Genomic DNA, 20,999 nt, shown 5'->3' with positions numbered 1-20,999 from the left:
CAGAGGAGAAAATCAGCCCGGACATTTACCGAGGGAGAGTTTCTGAAGAGCTGCATGATGAAAGTGTGAGACGTCTGGTGTCCAGACAAAAAGCAGGTGTTTGTAAATGTAAGGCTTAGCAGAAATAGGGTTGGTGATTTTAAGTTCATTTATTTTATAATAATAATAAATAATAAAACTTTATTTATATAGCACTTTACAACTCCAGCGGAGCCCAGAGTGCTTCACAGCAGAACATGTATAACAGCTAAAAAATGCTACTAAAACAATAAAACTTAAACAAAATAAAACACAGAATTTTAAGGCAGAAACAGAAAAAAAAACTTCCATATCAGGACACAACTAGAATAAAACAAGTTAAAAACGTCTCTTCGGAGGAGGTAAGACGGGTTAAACACCAAAGGTCTGTCTAAAAAGGTGGGTGTTTAGAGTTAACTTAAAAACCACCAGCTCGGTTATGGACCGTAGCTCTAGCGGTAGAGAATTCCAGAGTCTGGGGCCATACACAGCAAAAGAGTAGTCGCCCCATTGTTTGTATCGAGACCGTGGGACAACCAAGGACTCGATGTCCTTGATGTTCTGAGGAACGCAGAGCTCTGCGCGAAACATACAGTAAATAGACAGAAGATCAGACAGGTATGGAGGAGCGAAGCCATTTATAGACTTAAATACAAATAGTAGCACCTTGAAGTCAATTCTAAACTGTACTGGCAACCAATGTAGCGACAGAAGAACAGGGGGTGATGTGGGCGTACCTGGGGGTGTTCGACAACAGTCGAGCCGCAGCATTCTGGACCAGTTGAAGCTTTCAGAATTCCCCACATAGAGGGCATTACAGTAGTCAAGTCGCGAGGTGATAAAAGCATGGATAGCTTTTTCTAAGTCTTCGTGCGATAAGAAGGGCTTTACCTTCGTTAGGAGTCTCAGGTGAAAAAGCTAGATTTAACCACAGCAGTAGTTGGGGCTGGATCAGGTGACCCTGAGCCTTCCCTTAGTTATGCTGGGTTATTTGTTGGGTTTTCCCTTTGTAATAATAGTGATAACAGTAAGGTCTAGACCTTACTCTGTAAAGTATCCTGAGATGACTTTTGTTGTGATTTAGTGCTATACAAGTAAAATTTGATTTGATTTGATTCGTTTTGTGCTTTACATCACCACAGACTACACACCCTGCTTAGTTGTTGTTGGTGGATTTGATTCTGGCATGTTTTATATCCATTCCAGTGTTTTTTCTACCTGGCTCTTCTGTCCTTAGTTGCTGGAGCTGCTCATTTATGCTTTCTTACCCTTTGAGGAAACTCAGGAGACTGTCAAACTGTTTATCTGGCACCACAGCATTCCTCCTGTTGGTGCCAGATAAACAAGACATTTTTTCTTTAGAGCATCAGGAAGTTTGCTTTCAATTGATTTTGTTACTAGAGGGTTTATAATAGCGCCTGTATCTCCTAGGTCACTCAAATCTTGGAGTGCATTTTCCACTGCTTGAATTAACTTCACTATTTTCTGGGGTTGATGACCCCTGATGGTTGGCATCTTTTGTATCTCCTCTACTATTTCGACAGCAATGGATGTTTGATTGCTGTAGCAGTTTTCTAGGACATGAAAGATGTCATCAACAATGTTATAGGTGGTGAAGTGAAGGTCTCTTGTGATTTTGTTATCAAGACTGTTTCACAAATGAAACTTTACTTCTGTTGAGCCTCGCCTTTGCAGTGACTCACATTCTTCTTTTCATGTGTGAAAATCACATCTGTTACTGGCAAATTTGGGAAGGGCTGTTGGTTTCAGTTTGATGGCTGGTTTTTTACTGGTGATAGTGAGCGCTGCTGGTGACAGACGCTCAGCATCTCCCCTCGCTCTTTCTTGTATGAAGTCAGCCATTTTGGAGACCAGCTTAGGGATATAGAGCACCAGCTCAGTTAGTGAACACTGAAGGCTCTTCTGATTATCTAGTGAAATCCATTGTTTCCACTGATGTGCACCATTTTGCAGACTTTACCAGGCTGTCCAAGTGATTGAGCAGGAAGTCATATGCCTCCTGGTTACCACTGGGCAATATGGCAGTGGCACATTCACATTCCGTCTCTGCTGCCTGTAGCGCTGTGGATACTTCAACACTTCCAAAATTGACCCAGAGAGTTTTCTGAATTTGACATTTGACCTCCTTTAATTTCAACTCGTACTCATATGCAGTCTTTGGTATATTAGCTTTTTGCTATGCAGATAACAAAGCTGCCCCAGTTGTGCTTGGTTCTTCCTCCAGCTCTACAATGGGTCCAGCCTCTAAATTATCATTTGCTTTCATGAATCTTTCAATTTCCATTGTAAGTTTTTTGAAACCATCTTTGAGGTCTTGCTCAGACGCGTCTTTGCAGGTCCTTGCTATACTGTTAAACAGACTAGCAAATCTTTTCACCGTCCCTCTGTCTATGTTAAGTTGTTCAACTGATTTTACTTTTATGGCTTTTTCAGCCAGATTTAACTTTGGATTGAGGTCGTCAGCATTTACCATCGCAGGGTGCGTAGGAAATCTGCTGGTGATAGTGAGCGCTGCTGGTGACAGACGCTCAGCATCTCCCCTCGCTCTTTCTTGTATGAAGTCAGCCATTTTGGAGACCAGCTTAGGGATATAGAGCACCAGCTCAGTTAGTGAACACTGAAGGCTCTTCTGATTATCTAGTGAAATCCATTGTTTCCACTGATGTGCACCATTTTGCAGACTTTACCAGGCTGTCCAAGTGATTGAGCAGGAAGTCATATGCCTCCTGGTTACCACTGGGCAATATGGCAGTGGCACATTCACATTCCGTCTCTGCTGCCTGTAGCGCTGTGGATACTTCAACACTTCCAAAATTGACCCAGAGAGTTTTCTGAATTTGACATTTGACCTCCTTTAATTTCAACTCGTACTCATATGCAGTCTTTGGTATATTAGCTTTTTGCTATGCAGATAACAAAGCTGCCCCAGTTGTGCTTGGTTCTTCCTCCAGCTCTACAATGGGTCCAGCCTCTAAATTATCATTTGCTTTCATGAATCTTTCAATTTCCATTGTAAGTTTTTTGAAACCATCTTTGAGGTCTTGCTCAGACGCGTCTTTGCAGGTCCTTGCTATACTGTTAAACAGACTAGCAAATCTTTTCACCGTCCCTCTGTCTATGTTAAGTTGTTCAACTGATTTTACTTTTATGGCTTTTTCAGCCAGATTTAACTTTGGATTGAGGTCGTCAGTGCAGCTTTAATGTTGCTTTCATCACTTGAGTGTCTTTATTTTCCAGGATTCCAAGTCTCTCGGTTTTTCACAGTCAAGTTGTATCCACTGACAAGTTGTTTAGTCAGCCTCATGCTATTCCCCAACTTCAAAATGATGGCACACCTTCACAAAGATTCTAGCTGGACTTCACTCAAGAACTATGTTGTGCTTCCTTTTCCTCTTCTTTATTTTGATTAACAGTTCAGTTTCTTAATTAGCAGTGGTAGTAATGGCAGTAACAGGAGTAGATGTTTTATCAGTAGTACTGAAGTAGCGATAGCCTTAGTAATAGTAGTAGTAGCAATAGGTGAAAAACTGTTTGTGTCCAGAATGTGAAGGGTCTGCAGAAATCTTCTCTGTCCTCGTCTTGACCTGTGAGGTGTACAGGTCCTCCAGGGAGGGCAGGTTGGCACTGATGATTCTTTCTGCTGTCTTGACTGCATTTGCTCATTCCTTTGTTCTTTATCTATCTCTGTGTGTCTGTTTCCTTTCCTTTTATGCGTGAATGTTGTGTTTTGCTTCTTTGTGTTGTTGTGTAGACTGTCCTTCTACTAGTTCTTTGGAGAGAGGATGTGTGGTCTGCTCGATGCTCCTGGAAGTTTGCTTGTCTTCCAGGATCATGTTCCTCATATACAGCATAATGTTCTTTATATATGTTGTGATATATAATTTTTGTCTTTCTGGTAGTCCACACAAAATATTTATTATGCTGATTTATTCTGTACAGACAACATCTATCATACATCTGTCTGCCCTGGAAGAGGGCTGTCTATCTCCAGCTGCTCCAGTGCTGACACCATCACTACAGTGGTAGAGTTGAAATCAGAGTATTAGTGACAGTGGAAACACAGATGGTAGGGTTAATCATATTATAATCTGACAGATGAAAGTAGTCTCTGTGAATAGGTGAGTTATTCAGTTTGTATTTCAGTGTCAGACATGAGTTTCAGAGGTAGCTGATTTTTTTTTTTTAACCTTGGACAAATCGAGCTTGAATGTTTCTCTGTGCTTCCAGGTTTGCTAAGCTATGGGCCAGTAGTGTCCTGACTCTAACTCTGTATTTAATTCTCAGACACCAAAGTGGTATTGATCTTCTCATTGAACTCTCAGCAAGAAAGCAAATCATTTTATTTCCCCACATAACAAACTCTTTCTTCAAGTGAAATTTTAAAGTACTGCACCTGAGTATTGCCATTTTATGCTACTTTTTACGTCAACTCTGGGGAGGCAGGGAAATACTGTACCTTTTACTCCACACATTTCTTTTACTGCTGTAGTAGTTATTTGAAGATTGAACTTATAAAAACTAAGTATATGAAATTATATATATATATATAGTAGTGTACATCTATCTACATCATTATTAGAGCCTATATATACAGTACATATTGAACCTACGTCGATATAGATTAACATTATATAATGTTAGAATGTTCACTGCTGAATGCTTGGCTGACAACACCCTCCCAACTTATGTTAATGAGCATCTCCCTAGTTGAGCTGTGGCCAGCAGCCTGGCAGTGCGAGGGAGTGAGAATCTGTGCTGTCAATTATCCAATGTGAAAGTAGCCTGGTAGGGACAGCTTGTAGCCTTGCTGCTCACCCACCAAATATAGTCAGTGTAAGACACACTGCCTTTCCATCAGCTGCTTTAAAATTCTTGTTTAAAGCACATTCTTTAAATGAAGTCTGAGCTGTGAATTATGGAAAGCAGTTTTTTCAAAGCAAATTTGGTTTTAAAGAGGTGACGTGTGAGGGTTTCCTGCCCCATGACTCAAAAATGCTAATGTGTGCACAAGAGGTTTTTGATCAATATGAAATGACTGAGTAATTGTTTGGCCTGGAGTTTTCTGGCTTCCTTCCCAACCCAACCCAACCTTTGGCCCTCCAGTGCTCATACACAAACATACACCTCATGCCCACCTGCTGGCAATTTTCAACCACTCTTGGATGCCAGACATTGCTAAAAGCAGCCAAAAAGCACCAAAAAACATTTTAGCTCCAAAGGTTAAAAAGTGAAGCTGGCACACTGACAGAAGCCGCTTTGTTATTCAAGCATGTTTCATGGCAACATGTTTCCTCTTCACCAGACTTTCCTGTTGGATCCCTGCTCCAATTCACTAGCATGCTGCACTGCACTGTGAAAGTGAGACTTGTTAAGAGGTGGGGCGCCTGGTGACGTTGGAATTCGTCCTGCTGACGGGTCTCAAAATAGATAACCTAATGCCCTTTCATTTATGATGTAAAACATTTGCTAACCTTTGGTTTCTTTCCTGGGTTCAGTGGAAGGAGGGACTCAGTGTGATCTGCCGTAAAGCCTTTTTCTCCGTACACTGTGTTCATGTGAAGAAGACAAAGCCTTCATTATGGGTTGAGAGTCTGGTCATGTCAGGCCTATCATATTCCACCAGACCAGCTGAAGCTATTCAGCCCTGATGCACACCTCAGTGGAGGGACCCTCAGAGGGTTCAACCTTTGCCAATCATTCCAGTGCTTTGTTCATGTGCAATTTTGCTCTTTTTGTCATATTTAATTACATTTGAGAGAAGTAGATTGAATCCTCTGGAATAAAAATGATTGTTTTGTGTTTGGAGTGGGTCACAAGACACACAAGATTCTCCACAGCAGGACAAAACATGGAAGTAACGATCGATGAATGAAAGCTTCAATTCGAGGTTATATTTTTAATATTTTCTCACTGACAACAGTCTTCTCATTTAAGGGGCGGTATTATGGCCCCTATTGTTTTTTGTTTTTAATATAAATATTAAGTGTATTTTAAACCTAGTGTGACATGTTATTGATGCAAAGATGTTTAGGTTTCAATAAAACGGTCTGTTTCACATTGCTGTACTGTATATAGTTTTCTAAGCTTTCATGTTGAGATAAATGAGATAGTTTCTTCACTTTTAAAAGAAATGATCAGTCATCGTAAATATTAATAATCAATTATGATCATTTGATTTCCCCCCCCTACAGTCCATTTATTGTTTATTGAATTATGCAGATTTTATAGTTTGGAATGTGTTAAAAAATTAGTGCCTTGTGTAAAAACTCAATCACTCAGGAGCTAAAGCATCAGAGATGCCAGCGCCGTCCCAGATACTTCCAGCTTGGACACGGGGCACCTCGTAGCTTAGGGGTCAGGACAGCAACCAACCACAGTGTCCACAGTTTGAGCATGGTCAGCGACATCTGTTCAGTTTCTTTCTCCCTCATTGTCTGTTTACTGTCCATTATCTGTAATAACAGCATCAAAATTAGAGTGAGTGGTATCACTTTATAGTACAATCACTATATGAATACAGTTTTCCACTGATATGTACTGTACTGTAGAAATCAAGCCCACGGGGAACAAGGCTGTAACAGTTGGCAGTCCTGGAAAACAGAAAAAATCATGTTAACAGCTTCATTCTTAATGTGCAATTAACATACAGTATAAAATGGGGAGAACAGCCACACATTCGGTCCACATACTTTACATTACTGAATAATGTAAACTACACGTTGTAGATTCACACATTAACAAACATTATAGCACCATGTCTGAGAAAATACAATAAAAAATGTGACTTTCAGTTTATAGGGCACTCAAGGGAATTATTTGTCTGCTACTTCACTGTATAATTTGAAACGAATAAAAGTGAGAAATGGGTCTATATTTTTGAAAGTTGCTCCTAGCAGGCGTGTTGGTTCCGCACTGCAGCAGCTCATAGTAGGTGTACTGGAAACAAGCATACCTTTCTTAAATGCACAGCCATAGAAGGTTTCTATTGTTATCTGAGCATGAAAATATAATAAAGTCATAAAATAATATCACATTGCATACAGTAGATGCACTGTATGTGGAACAAACATACTAATCTTAAGGGGAACAGGAATTATTAATTCTTTTGATTTCAAGGTAGCACTTTGAAGACTGTACTGTAGTACAATGTGGGGTTGTTCTTTCCTTTTTCTACTTTAATTTCACAATAAGAACTAGGTTGTTACCACAGTTTTCTCCAAACATCTGTTTTGTTTTCTAGTTCTGTGCTCTGTGTGTATACAGTCTTATGCAAAAGTTTAGGCACCCCTTGATAAATAACAGATTTTGGTGATTTTTTATTTGAACAGATGTTAACACAGTTTCTCTTGGAAATGGAAAAAATGCACAATATTTTCTGCAAACAGTGATGCATAGTTACTTCTTATGCCATAAATTGAACAAAAATAAAAAATAAAAACATGATTATGGCATGGTGCAAAAGTTTGGGCACCCTAAGAGTTCCAGAGTCTCAAAGTCTCTCACAAGGTATCAGACCTTAATCAGCTCGTTAGATCTGATGCACAGCAACAGCTGTCATTGGTAAATGCCAATTTCAAAGCTGTACAAATACTTTGACTCTTCAAACCTTGTGCACACACTTGTGGACACCCAGCAACCATGGGTTCCTCTAAGCAGCTGTGTAAGACCCTGAAAATGAAAGTTATTGATGCCCACAATGCAGGAGAAGGCTACAAGAAGATAGCAAAGCGTTGTCAGCTTGCAGTTTCCACAGTAAGAAATGTAATTAAGAGATGGCAGATCAGGGGAACTGTGGAGGTCAAGATGAGATCTGGAAGACCAAGAAAACTCTCGGACAGAACTGCTCGTATGCTGGTCAGAAAGACAAATCAAAACCCCCATTTGACTGCAAAAAACCTGCAGGAAGATTTAGCAGACTCAGGAGTGGTGGTGCACCGTTCCACTGTGCAGCGATGCTTGCACAGACAAGGCCTTCATGGAAGAGTCAGCAGAAGAAAACCTTATCTGCGTCCCCATCATAAAATCCAACGTCTGAAGTATGCAACAGGACATCTACAGAAGCCCGATGCGTTTTGGAAACAAGTGCTGTGGACTGATGAAGTTAAAATAGAACTCTTTGGACACAATCAGCAAAGGCATGTTTGGAGAAAAAAAGGAGCAGCATTTCATGAAAAGAACACCTTGCCAACTATTAAGCATGGGGGTGGATCTATCATGCTCTGGGGTTGTGTTGCAGCCAGTGGCACAGGAAACATTGCACGGGTGGAGGGAAGAATGGATTCCACTAAATACCAGCAAATTCTGGAAGCAAACATCACACCATCTGTAAAAAAGCTGAAGCTGAAAAGAGGATGGCTTCTACAACAGGACAATGATCCTAAACATACCTCGAAATCCACTATGGAATACCTCAAGAGACGCAGGCTGAAGGTTTTGGAATGGCCATCACAGTCCCCTGATTTAAACATCATTGAAAATTTGTGGGTAGATCTTAAAAGAGCTGTGCATGCAAGACGACCAAAGAATATTACAGAACTAGAAGCCTTTTGCAAGGAAGAATGGGAGAAGATCCCAAGTACAAGAATTGAAAGACTTTTAGCTGGCTATGAAAAGCGTTTGCAAGCTGTGATATCTGCCAGAGGAGGTGTTACTAAGTACTGATTTTTTTTTTAATTTCAAGTTGTTATTGCCTTATCATTACAATCCAGCTCTGTAAGAGAAAAGGGAAGCAACATAAAAAGCACATGGATTTATAAAGCAAGTTTTTTATCACTTCATAAATCAGTCAGTTCACAAATGGCAGTAAATGCATGAAAAAAGAAATAAACCCAAAATACTTAAAGCACAGTTTTAAACGGCTATGTCTGGTTTGAACAGAAAAAATAAAGTGCTCATTGGACTTGCTATATCAATAAAAGAACAATAGTAGCAACACCTCTGCTCCTGGTGCTTCTAACAAGGTGTGTGCATGTGTGTGAGTTTAATAATGTTAACCTGGCCCAGCCCCAGGTAGTTTAAGAGAAGTGTAGTGAGTCTGCACAGAAAGTTACAAAGTATCAAAATAGATATTAGAAGAGGAGGCACAGAGGAGGGTGACTCACAATCACAGCTGCTCCGAATGACAGCTCAGCTGTCTGTATGTACTGTAGCACACAGGCAGTGGAATTGGCTTTTCTTGTTTAGAAAACTAGACTGGTCCCTTTGGGTGTAGCTGGGGAGAGGGTGGGTGGCATCTTGGCATCAGGATCATCACATCAATCAATCAGATTTTTGCAACCTAATAGATCATACAATACCTCATACCTGTGCTCTGGACAGTGCTTGTTGTCATGTGTGCAACAAATGGCAGGAGGAAAAACAACAAAAAGTGAAACTGGGATAAAGCTGTCCTTTAACAAAGACAGTAAAAGCACAGAGCACCCCTGAGTATCATTAGAGGAAATAATTTGAAGAAACTCTGATTTGCTTCCTGTAAAGAATTGCTTGGATAAAGACAAAAAAATGTTAATTTCACTAGCTCTTGTATGAACATGACCCTTCTGAAACTCCAGGGGATGATTTCTTGCCTATAGTACTCCAGAGATGTGAAATTTTTCCCCAAGTGATTTATTAAATGGGGCTGGCTGTAGAACAATGGACAGGCCCGCTATCGTTTTCATTCAGGATGTGTGTGTATGCAGTTATGTGACAAATTAACATCAAAAAGTGGCTCTTGTTTTGAAAAGTGAGAAGGATAACTTCCTTATAGCTAATTTATGCCACCCCACTCCTAAAATCCCACTCCTGGCAGCCCTTCAACCCTTCAGACAGCTCTCAGCCACAGTAAATGCAAAAACTAACTTATCTCATTGTATTTGACCTAAATGTGATCCACCATGTGCAGTGATCGCTGAGGATGAGCAGCCACATGGAATTTCTTTGTCTGCAGAGTTTGGATGACTGTGAATGTAAAGGAAACATAAAGCAGAGTGATGATTTGAAATTAAAACCTGTTTATTTGAATCGACAGACAATTAAGACATAAAGAACATAAAGAACATGGCATGTGCCTCTTAAATATGCAGTGAAAATTGCATGGCTTGCCTGGAACATTCTTAAACCAAATGTGTACATTTCAGATCGTGTGCAGACATCTCAGATTTGAGGAATAGAAACAGTTTGTTTTTCACACGCGCGCACACACACACACACACACACACACACACACACAAACAGAGGCAAAGTAATTTAAAAAAATATCACCTTTTGGACAGTTTACAACTCATAAACATTGAACTGACTCCAAAGTTACCCTTCAGTATCTGTAAGAGACAAGCAGGTGTGGCTTTATATTAAAGGCACACTCTCTTGTGCTAAGGAGCAGGTGTTTCTAAGAAAGGGACCTCATATCTTGTTCACAATTATGGACAAAGAAACTACATACATGTACACACGTGATAAACTGACTTTACACTTCACACTGTAGCAAACTTTGTCCATCACGCGGAGCTTCTCTTGTACCAACAATCACAGCAGTGTGTCAGAAAAGGCAATGGAAAGAAGAGCGCCAGCCAGTACAGTGCACGTTTTTAAAAAAACATCATCTTTGGCAAGCAAGGCAAGTTTATTTATATAGAACATTTTCACACACAACAGCAATTCAAAGTGCTTAACAATGCACACAGAAAGATAAAACATTAAAATTCATACACTATATAGATAAAACACTGGGACACAAATTAGATAAAACTTGAAATATTACTTAAAAGCAACAATTACATGACAGTACAAGTAGCAACATGCATGAGTAGATGAGTAGATACCTATACTTAGATGTAGACTGTGGATTCTCACTGTTGTCATTCTATTCTGTACCCTGCCTGCCTCTGAATAATTTACACCAGAGGTGGACATACTTTCTTCTGGAAGATTTGAAACATCAGTGTCTATACAGTCAGCTAAACAGCACAATGAAGTCTGTTGGTCAGTGGGTAATGGATGACAAATTAAAGAAAAAATAAAAGCAGATACAATTAAAAATTGGGTAGAATTATGAAACATTAATTAAAAGCAGTGGAAAAAAGAACAGCCTTTATGTTAGTTGGGGCAGATTCAAGTTCTAATGGGAGCTGGTTCCAGCTGTGGGCAGCATCATGGATAAAAACACTTTCACCTTGTTTAATCCGAACTCTGGGCACCACTAGCTGACCAGTCCCTGCAGATCTGAGACACCTACCAGGCTTGTACTCAGCAAATATGTCTTTGATGTATTTTGGGCCCAGACCATCGAGAGACTTGAAGACAATAAGTAGGACCTTGAATTCAATCCCGTATTTGACTGGAAGCCAGTGCAAAGATCTAAGGACAGGATTAAAGTGTTCTTTCTTCTTTCCTTCTTTCCAAGGTTTGTTCATATTCTGGCAGCAGCATTTTGAATGAGTTGCAATTGTCTGATGGTCTTAATGGGGGGGTCTTGTATGAGTGGAGAAACGTATTCTACACATTTGTTACACCTCATGGATACACGTGATATGGGGGGAAACACACTAACAGGATAACTCTCCAATAGAAACTTTATGTGTCAAAAAATTGAGAAACTTTTCCCTACTACTTACTCTTGAGTGATTTAACTGATAACAGTGTTGGAGTAATTGTATTTTGTTCCATTCAACCAAGGTTAAAAAGACATGTTAGCAGTGAAGTTAGCAGCTATCTCACCTCTTTTCAATATACCACACAACTGGCTTTTGGAAAAGAATGTGGATCTTAAAGGATAAGCTTGGTCATTTTGTATATTAGTAGCATTTTCAACAATCCACATACAGAGAATAAAACATGAATTACCTCTACTCACAGTTAAGAGGTCTCCAGCCTGGATTATCTTATTTGTCTGTGCCATAGACCTAAACTGTTTTCCTAAAATGATTAAAAACACACCAGTGAAACACACCACTGCACTGGGTGGCATGTTTCTTCATTACAAAACACCAGACCTGCTTATTAGAAATGTTGCTCCAAAAGCTCCAGAGAGCCAACTTTTTTTTTTTTATAGCATCAGAAATCAGCAAGAGTCAGCTGTGAAAGCGCAGTCCACTTCTACTGACTTCAGATACTGTAAGTATATTATTTTATTTCACTGTGTAGAAACGTACTGACAGTACAGACATTAAGGGGTCAAATGCCCTTGGTTATATTTCTGCTGCTATGAGACTATATACAGTAATCACAACACATTCTCATTCCCAGGGCGTCAAATGCTGATATTCTGTACCTTTAGCATCTCATACTGACGTTAAACAGTGCCTTTGGTGTCCATTTAAGACGCTTGAGGTTGCAGAAATGAAATGGTTATGTTTAGGCTGGGTTTAGGGAAAAGACTGTGAGTTGGGTTAAAACAGTCATCGATTAAAAAGTGTAGCGTCACACACCAGAGTCTAACGTCCAAGTATGATGTTTGTTCGACCCATCTATTCAATCACCTCCTTTCAACCTTTTCCCCATTATCTACAGAATGAGAACCCTGTGTGTCTCCCACAGATGCCAAGGGCACACTTAACGGTCCTTATGCAGAAGGTAACCAGACAAAATGTCAGCATTTGACGCCCTGAGAATGAGACCAGGCTGGTAATCAACATGATCTGCTGACTTAAGATAAAGAGAATGAAAACAAATGTGGCAAAGTTAGACGAACTGAATGAAGAGGCCAGTCTGAAGAGGAGGATGAAATTCTGTGAAATCGTCCACTACACTGTAGAACAAAGGCACACAGACGAATACTCTATATTGTCAGGAGGGCCATCTGCGCACCTATATTGTGAGGGCACACAGGGAACGAAACGTGGACAGTTTCATCATTTCATCAATCACTGATGCAATGCCAAACCTGAGACGCGTTCACCTGGCTGCCCAGGAAAGGTGAGAAAGTATGGCTCCAATCACACCTGATCTCATCTTATAATTTATTGTAAATAAAAGGGTGCTACACAACACAGGAGCCACTGACCCTGAATAAGCCATATTAGCTCAATGTTTTCTTCCTATCTAACGTCTCCAACATGAACACACATCCTGTGCTTCACTTGTTAAACCTTCACCAGAGAAAACTCCAATGTTAATATCAGTTTGCAGGTTAGATAGCTTAGTAGCTGCTCAACTGCAGCACATTAAACAACATGTACACATACCTGTCACTTAGGTCCAGCTGGATGCTGTGGTGCTCTTTACTCGTCAGAGCCACTAACAAAATGCTGTCTGCTATGTAGCTGCTGTACAGTGCAAGTTTGTTTACTCTGTTGTTCCCTATGGTGGAACTTTGGCACTCTGGCAGCTACTGTCAATCTGAAACAGACACAGGCACGCCCCTCCTGCTGGTGTCAATCAAACACAGACAGTGACACGCCCCTCTGGTGGCTGTCAATCAAACATAGCCAGTGACACACCCTTCCAGCCGCTGTTATTGGGTTTCAAAACCGCCATGGCTCTGGCTTGTGCTGGGTGGGTGTGGTTTTCTTCAGCACATGAAACAGCACATGCCGCTTGTGCTGACATGAAGCCATGGCAAATTGCAGTGCATCAACAAAACAACACATAGAGTCTGATAGAACGGTGAACAGCTGCCTGTTTGTGGTGAGAAACTGTGGACACCACATCCTCCCAGCAGCCCACAACTTCTGATTATGAACCAGAAACTCTGCAGGACATGTGAATCATGCTGAGTTTGACAATTCAATCCTTGATCTAGACTGTGTAAAACTGTGATTGAATGAAATTACCCATAAAATCCCACTTGCTAGGAATGTGGTGTCCTGGTATCTGGGCTCTTTGGGGCAGTATTCAATCAGTGATACAGACTGTTCACTTTGTGTTCTAAAGCAGAAACATCATGTTGCTTAATATGAAAGAATTGCCTGTTTTCTGGAATAACCATTATCATCTGATGAAGATCAGCGTCATATTGCAGTCCCACGTGCTGCCTGCACTCAGTTTAAAAGAGTTTCCCTGCCCTTTCTGCCCGGTAACAAAGGCGGCACGCTGACACAGCAAAATGGAACACAGCCATTCAAACACAGACACAGTTCTCCAGCTACTATTAATCAAACGGATGACATGATCCTCCGGCTGTCAAAAATGAGCATTTCTGATAGCTCAAAAACTTTTTGTTTTTTTTGCTCCACTTCCAATAATAATCAAATGTATTTAAAAAATTGTGTTGACTCTATATTTGACAACAAAAGGGGACTGACAGTGTTTATTTTTTGAATTATTATTCTTTGGACATTTTTACTTTGACAGGTTGGTGGATCTGTGTCAGATACAGTAGCTAAGAGCTCTTCCACCAGCCAATAGGGACTTTTTTAAAACTAGCCAACCCAGATGTTGCTCTTTGTAAAGCCTTATAAATGATGATATATCACTGATCATGCAATGCTATTATTAATTTTAGATGTATAATTTTATTTATTTATAATTTATTAATAATTCATTCATTCTTTATAAAGCCTTTGTGTGGGCTGAGTTTTAAAATGTGGTACAGTACCATTCTTTTCATACATTTGCAATAACAAACTGGTAAATGGACTGCACTTAGGTAGCACTTTTTAATATAGTGCTTTATGATTTGTCTTTCATTTATCCATTTACACACCAGAGCTGGCCCTTCATGGCCTTGAATCAGTGTTTTGCTCGAGGACACTTGGACATGTGGGACAGAAGGAGCAAAGATTACACCACCTACCTGGTGATTAATACACAACCATCTCTACCTTCCTGAGCCATAGCCTCCTGCTAATCAGCTCCTTGGCTGGAATCAGACTGCGTGTTCTATGGCTGACTGAGGACTTTCATACCAGAGGTTTGTGGTCATGTGCTTATACCGGAGCTTTAGTGGATGGTGTAAGTAGCCATTTAGGCCATTCCATTTACATTACATTATACTCGTACATACACTATGCATTAGATATGTGTAGAGAGTAATTTCCTACTTACAAAATGTTACCTAGGCTACTATACAGTACAAGTTAATACACCATAGTTAAATTGCTGAGATGTAATCAGGCTTTTCCTCTAGAATAATACGGCAGGACACTGATTCTTTCCTCCTCTATTTACCATGTGCCTGGGCACAGTTAAAATGTAGTGGCTGAATAAGGACATTTTAAATGCCAAACATGATCAGTTTAACAGGAAGCAAATGTCATTTAGAAGGTCATTGTTTTAACTGATGTGTTAAGGTAAATACTATCGGTGATAGACTTTATTATTCATATTGAGGTGCCAATATGACAGTATGATTGTGTTATTTCTGAGCACTCTGTCTGTTTATATTTGCTATTATCTCCCTGTATGCATTGAAGGCATAAACAATAGTTTTAATCTCCTGGCTTTCCAACTGCTGTTGGTTTAAACAGAATATTTACTCTGAGGGCTACAACCACGCTATTGCTGCTGGAGCTGGAATAAAACATGAACAATACAGCAGAGGTGGGACTGGACAATCATCAAAATGCATCCGTTTATCACTGGGGCTCTGAGCAGTGGAGGGGCCAGCCTCAGCCTCACAGGCTTTACTGAGAAAATATGGTATGGCGCTATTCTCAACTGAAAAACAGATAGATGGAAATCTGTTTATGATGCACTACCACACACAAGACCAGACACACCTTTACGGCCCCACAAGCCCTTTAAGGATTCTGGCTCCAGTAGCCATTTTCTGTAGTGATGAATAAATAAAAATTAAATAAGAAATTAATTGTTTGCAGTGGCCTGTGTCGGGTATAATTGATCCAGCTACGCTGAAAGCGCTCACTCCAATGGTCTGTTATGATTTCTGGCTCAATCACATTATAGCTGCCTTTGACCTTAAAAATAACAGCCCCCTTTTGTCTATTTTTGTTTTTGTTTATGTCTGTAGGTGCAGGCATGAATAGCTGGACTTTAATCTCAAATTTCACACAGCTAAGAAACAACTTCAAAGTGGATTGGCCTGAAGGATGGAAGCAGAGAGAGAGAGAAGGCCAGAAGAATAGAGAACATCAGCATTTACGTACATGACGGGAGAGATGTCTCCAAGGCAGCAGTGGAGGAGGACATACAATATTTAAAAGGCTGGAGACTGAGACAGCCTTTGCAACACAAACTTACTTGATCTGTAACTATTACTTCAAGGGCATACCCAAGGTAAATAATATTGCTGCACACACCCACACACACACTTAGTCCAGACTTCATTAAACTAGTGTCAGTCAACAGTCAGGACAGTGGAATCCCCTTTATGATTTGTTTCCCAATGTGACACATTGCTGTGAATACAAACTGACTCTCCAGTGTGGCATCAAAGACAGAGGGCCTTGGCTATTTAGTCAATGCTGAACAGTCACAACACATTATTTCTCACCCTTCTTATCAGAAAGAGGAAAACTTTATTACTGGTAATATCTACAATCTAAACATGTATTTACTTATTGACTCAATGAGGTGGATGTCTGACAGCATGTGAAAGTTATACACAAACATAATGTGCAGTACTGTATGTACAATTTATATACAGTGTTTGGCTGATACATACATATACTGACTTTGCATACATGTATTTAAAATGTTTTGTTTTTCAGGCTTGCTCTTGTCTGATAGCTGCCTTCCTTCATATAGACTGAGAATGAGACTGGAAGATGGAAGATTCTCTTTTACTATTAGTATTTTTCCCTTGAAGTCTTTTTTTTTTGTCACTTGTTCTAAGCTTTGACTAAAATGTCAATTACTTAAATAATTATACTTCCTAGATACCATTTAAAACATTTGAATGAGTATATTGCAATTGAAAAGCTCCCCACTGGCCTGCATTATGGTATTGGAACATTCTCTTTATCATTGCTATTATTCACCACTGTTCATTCAAGCCCCTGTAATAATCGATGCTTCACAATCTAAGTTTCCACTTAGCAGGCGACACACACTGACCTGTGGTCACATAAGCACTAGCTTCTGAAGGAGACAGAGGGACACTTTGACATTGATCAGGGTGTTTTAATCTCAGTACAATGAAGAGCCCCCTAGTTACTTACAGATCAAATGGCAGAAGCCAGCCAATTTAGATTGTGAACATGATTAATAGGATAATAATTGGATAAGCACACATCACATATCAAAACCCATTGCTTAAAAAAAGACCCAAAAAGAAAAAACACACACAACTAATCACTACTGAATAGTAATTTTTGACAGATATAATCAACCACACTGTACGTAACTAAGTTTTACGAAGGCAAAAATGTTATACACATAGTGACATTTTAGCTTTGCTTCAAAACTTAATTCTTTCTATGTATTCTAAGTATTATTGTGTTCATGACTACATACTTTAAAAAAAAACTAAACATGAATAAAAGTTAAAATAAAATCCCTAGATATTTAAGGAAAGACATTTTGGGAAAGACACTTTATTCGTTTTCTAGCCAAGAGTTATGTGTGGAAATGTAAATAATTCTCATATCTGTTTGGTAAATATGTACAGTAGCTGGGCCCAGCAGTTGGTTAGCATAGTTTAGCAGACTTCGTTTTAGAGTGTAGTCATAGGCATGGTTGCCTGGTACTGTGCCTGAGCACAAATGACAATGCAGCTTGAGTCCTGACGTAGTTAGTACGTCATCTTTTTCATTTGAGAGTCTGACTTGACCCAGGGTCTTCCCTAACCCTAACCATTTTGTTGCCGTGCCTAAATTTACAGTCAGGGTAAAGCAAAATCGGTGTTTGTTTCTAAACACATTATCAGTGTTAGAAAATAGTTGCTGAAAACATGTTAAAAGACTGAGAACTACGTAGTGTTGAACTGTGGCATTAGACCACTTCATTAATTTTTAGTTCAGGTTTTTATGGTGGGGCAGAAAGCACGGCTCAATGATGCACTGGAGCCACCCTTAGCATAACCCCTCTCCTCCGAAACTGTAATGCTATAAATCCTAGAGTACACAGAGCTCTATGTCTACATTTGTTTTTAGGAGCACTCATGAGACTGAGCACAGAAGAAAGGTTCTGGCCACTGTTATGTTAAAAAAACATTAATGCTGCCGCCTTAGCATTAAACAATGACAAAAGTAGGAACACATCAAGGGCGAGTGAGTTGGAGCAGGTCTGAACTGATCGTAGTTGCTGGAGGGATAGAGACATGAGGGAGCTAATGGCCACACAGTGGACCACGAAGCTGCTGCACTGCTGGTAGCCTAACAAGCTTGCAGACTGTAGACAAAACTTAAGTTTTTGCTTCTCTGTAAGTTTATACTTGTTTACCAGGTGTTTTGTTAAATTACTCCTACTGGCTTTTAACTAGCAAAGGTTTTATTGCATGAGCATTAATGAAGAAACGGCTCCATCTCTACTGCTGCAACAGCAGCCACCCGCTGCGTTTGCGTGTGTAGGGGCTGAACATCACCCACTCTTATTCAAACACCAACACGAAGGAGAAAAAGCTCCGTAAACACCAAAACCATATTTCTACTCTCATTCAGCAGTGTTTGATAAAATGTTCCTGTAGATCCCTAGCACATTAGCACCAGTTTGATCATGAGCTACTACACTTAGTACAGCCTACAGCTTGCTAGCTAGATGTTCCTTCGCCCCACAAATGCATGTTCTCCCTTAATATTGTACATCTATGATGGGAAAAGCTGACACATTTCCACGATTGGGTAGTTTCAATGTTTTATTTTTTCATGATTTTGAAAGCTGATTTCATATAATTGGTAACCATTTTTAATCATTCAAACTTGTTTGGGTGGTTAATAACATATTTTCCTGTGGTGTTACAAACTTAAAACATATTTATTTCCACTTTACCCTGTTTTTAACCATGTACCGTATAAGGAATGTCAGCCATTGTCTTTCATTTTCGTTGGCAGAGAGATATTCCCATGTCACACAGTTTTGAATCCAGAAAAACACTGGAATGTCACAATTTCCGAGGTGTTATTGTGAGAGTGGTTTGGTACTATATGTGTGTAATAAGATTTGATTAACAGTGGAGGCAAGACAAGCAAAACAATCCCAAAATGCATGACATGTTGATTTAAATATTGCTAAACTCTGATACTGTACATGATAACATCTTTTTACAACTGAACCTCATACACTTAGAACAAATACAGACATTTCTCATGTGAAATACCAAATCCAGTTCAGACTCTGGCAGGTCATAATGTATTCTTATAAGGCATCACCTGTGATATTGAGAAGCTGCTGGCAAAAATAGGTTTTATGAACCCTTAAGCTATTTCTAATTTTGTTCTGGATCCTCTGGAGACTTATAAGACAAGCTCACAACCCACTAATCTGTGTTCTAGAGTTTAAATGAACTTGTCTCCCAGTGACAGATCAGTACATCCTCCTTTGTATGCATTCTTAATCAAATGGGCTGCTCTTGCTTTATTAACTTACTTCAAGCTTACTTCAGATAAGCCCATCATTTCTAGCCACTTCAGAGAGGGAATCAGCCCCAGGAGGTGATGAGAGTAGAGTCTGGGAGCCCGAGATGCAAGCTTTAGGTCGCCGTGTTATTGTCTGAGGCTTGGCCCATGGCTCCAGAGCGAATCACTTCCTCTAATGGAAAACTATTGTCTGCCACTGAGGACACACAACTGTGCAGAATACAGATCAGCCTATCTGGACTTATGCACAAGACTGAATAAAACTCTCTAACCGATAGGAAGCTATTTTGGAATTGTAAGATCCACTGAAGTCGACTGCGATTAAGCAATACATCTGGAACAGAGTGTACTTTTGTGTGTGGTGTTTTCCAAGATTGTGCTAAAACATACAGAAAACCAAAAACCAGTATAAAAGAAAAAAAAAAACTACCTTTACTAGTGTACTGCTCCATATTTTAACTCTAGCATCTAAACCTGTCATAACAATGTAAGCGAAAGGCACTTGGTGAATTATTTATTCACCGGAGAGGACTGGATATAGGTTAATGAATACAGCAATATGAGATTAGAAGTGTCTTTGTCAGAAATATAATGTCATTCCCGTACCATATTGCATGATTTTTTTTTTTACTAATCTTCCCTGGTAGACAACAGTTAATATCTAATGTAGGAGGTAGATGCATCCCCTTTAATGAGAGTCTAAATCAAGAAAGACAGAGAGCCGGTTCACAGTCAGTTTAGAGCACTCCTGTGAATATGTAAAATCTATACAAAGCTGGGAAGTTCTGAAAGAAAAATTCGCTCACGGGTCATCCCAGAGGAGTAGGAACAGCATTTGCCTCACAGGATTCCTCTCTCCCTCTCTTTCTTCAGAGAATGACAATGTGTGTGGTAGGTGCATTATCTTGTTTTTCCCCTTTTCCTGCACCTTAACAGGTCACTTAATTCCATCACCCGCAGGATCCACCCCAGTCCAGGATGTGAACATTTTCAAGTCCACCATTTGACCAAGGGCAGAGCCTTTGAGAAACTGGGCAGCCTTTAAGGGATTTGATTTGACATTGTGTGGGCTTGAATGTTTAGAGGGAAACTCATGTGTGGTTCATCCAGTCTGTTAAGAAAGAAGCGAAAGAAGAACAATATGAGCTTCAACAAAAATGAAAAAGCAAAGCAGAGAAGGACATTTTTTAAAAATGTACTTCAAGGTTTCTCTTGTTAACACAATCAGTCAGGCATTACGTTTCCCTGCTGAAAACCCCTGCTGCTGCACAGGGTGTCAGTTTCAAGCTGCAGCAACAAGGACCCCGTTGTGGTTCAGGTGACAGAGTGCTCTTATGCACTAATTGCTTAGGTGCAAAGTGAGGCAGAGAGTCCAGCAGGACAGCAATCATCTGAGGGGATAGTGAAAGGGTGTACCAGGAGAGCTGCTGGTCAAGCCTTTGGACTAGGGGCAATTCTGAAGGATTTCATGAGCTCCGTAAAAATATTTCCAATGTTAAACATCCATCAAGGGAACATCAAGTTGCCCAAAAGTCACATTAAAATTTTATGTGTCATGATAATGCT

General features: G+C 39.9%; 1 protein-coding gene across 1 annotated transcript in view; it reads right to left on the bottom strand.

The window, feature by feature from the left end:
* Positions 1-17,019: 17,019 nt before the first annotated feature.
* Positions 17,020-20,999, bottom strand: part of khdrbs3 (KH domain containing, RNA binding, signal transduction associated 3) — a 115,107-nt gene continuing 111,127 nt past the window's right edge. The window contains exon 11 of the transcript XR_002276125.1: positions 17,020-20,544. The gene's annotated coding sequence lies outside the window, so the exon portion shown is untranslated. The remainder of the gene's footprint in view (positions 20,545-20,999) is intronic.

The sequence above is a fragment of the Monopterus albus genome, unplaced genomic scaffold, assembly GCF_001952655.1.
Source record: "Monopterus albus unplaced genomic scaffold, M_albus_1.0 scaffold154.1, whole genome shotgun sequence".
NCBI classification, from domain to species: Eukaryota; Metazoa; Chordata; class Actinopteri; order Synbranchiformes; family Synbranchidae; genus Monopterus; species Monopterus albus.
The sequence above is the reverse complement of the archived record's forward strand: the minus strand, read 5'-3'. Positions and strand labels throughout refer to the sequence as shown.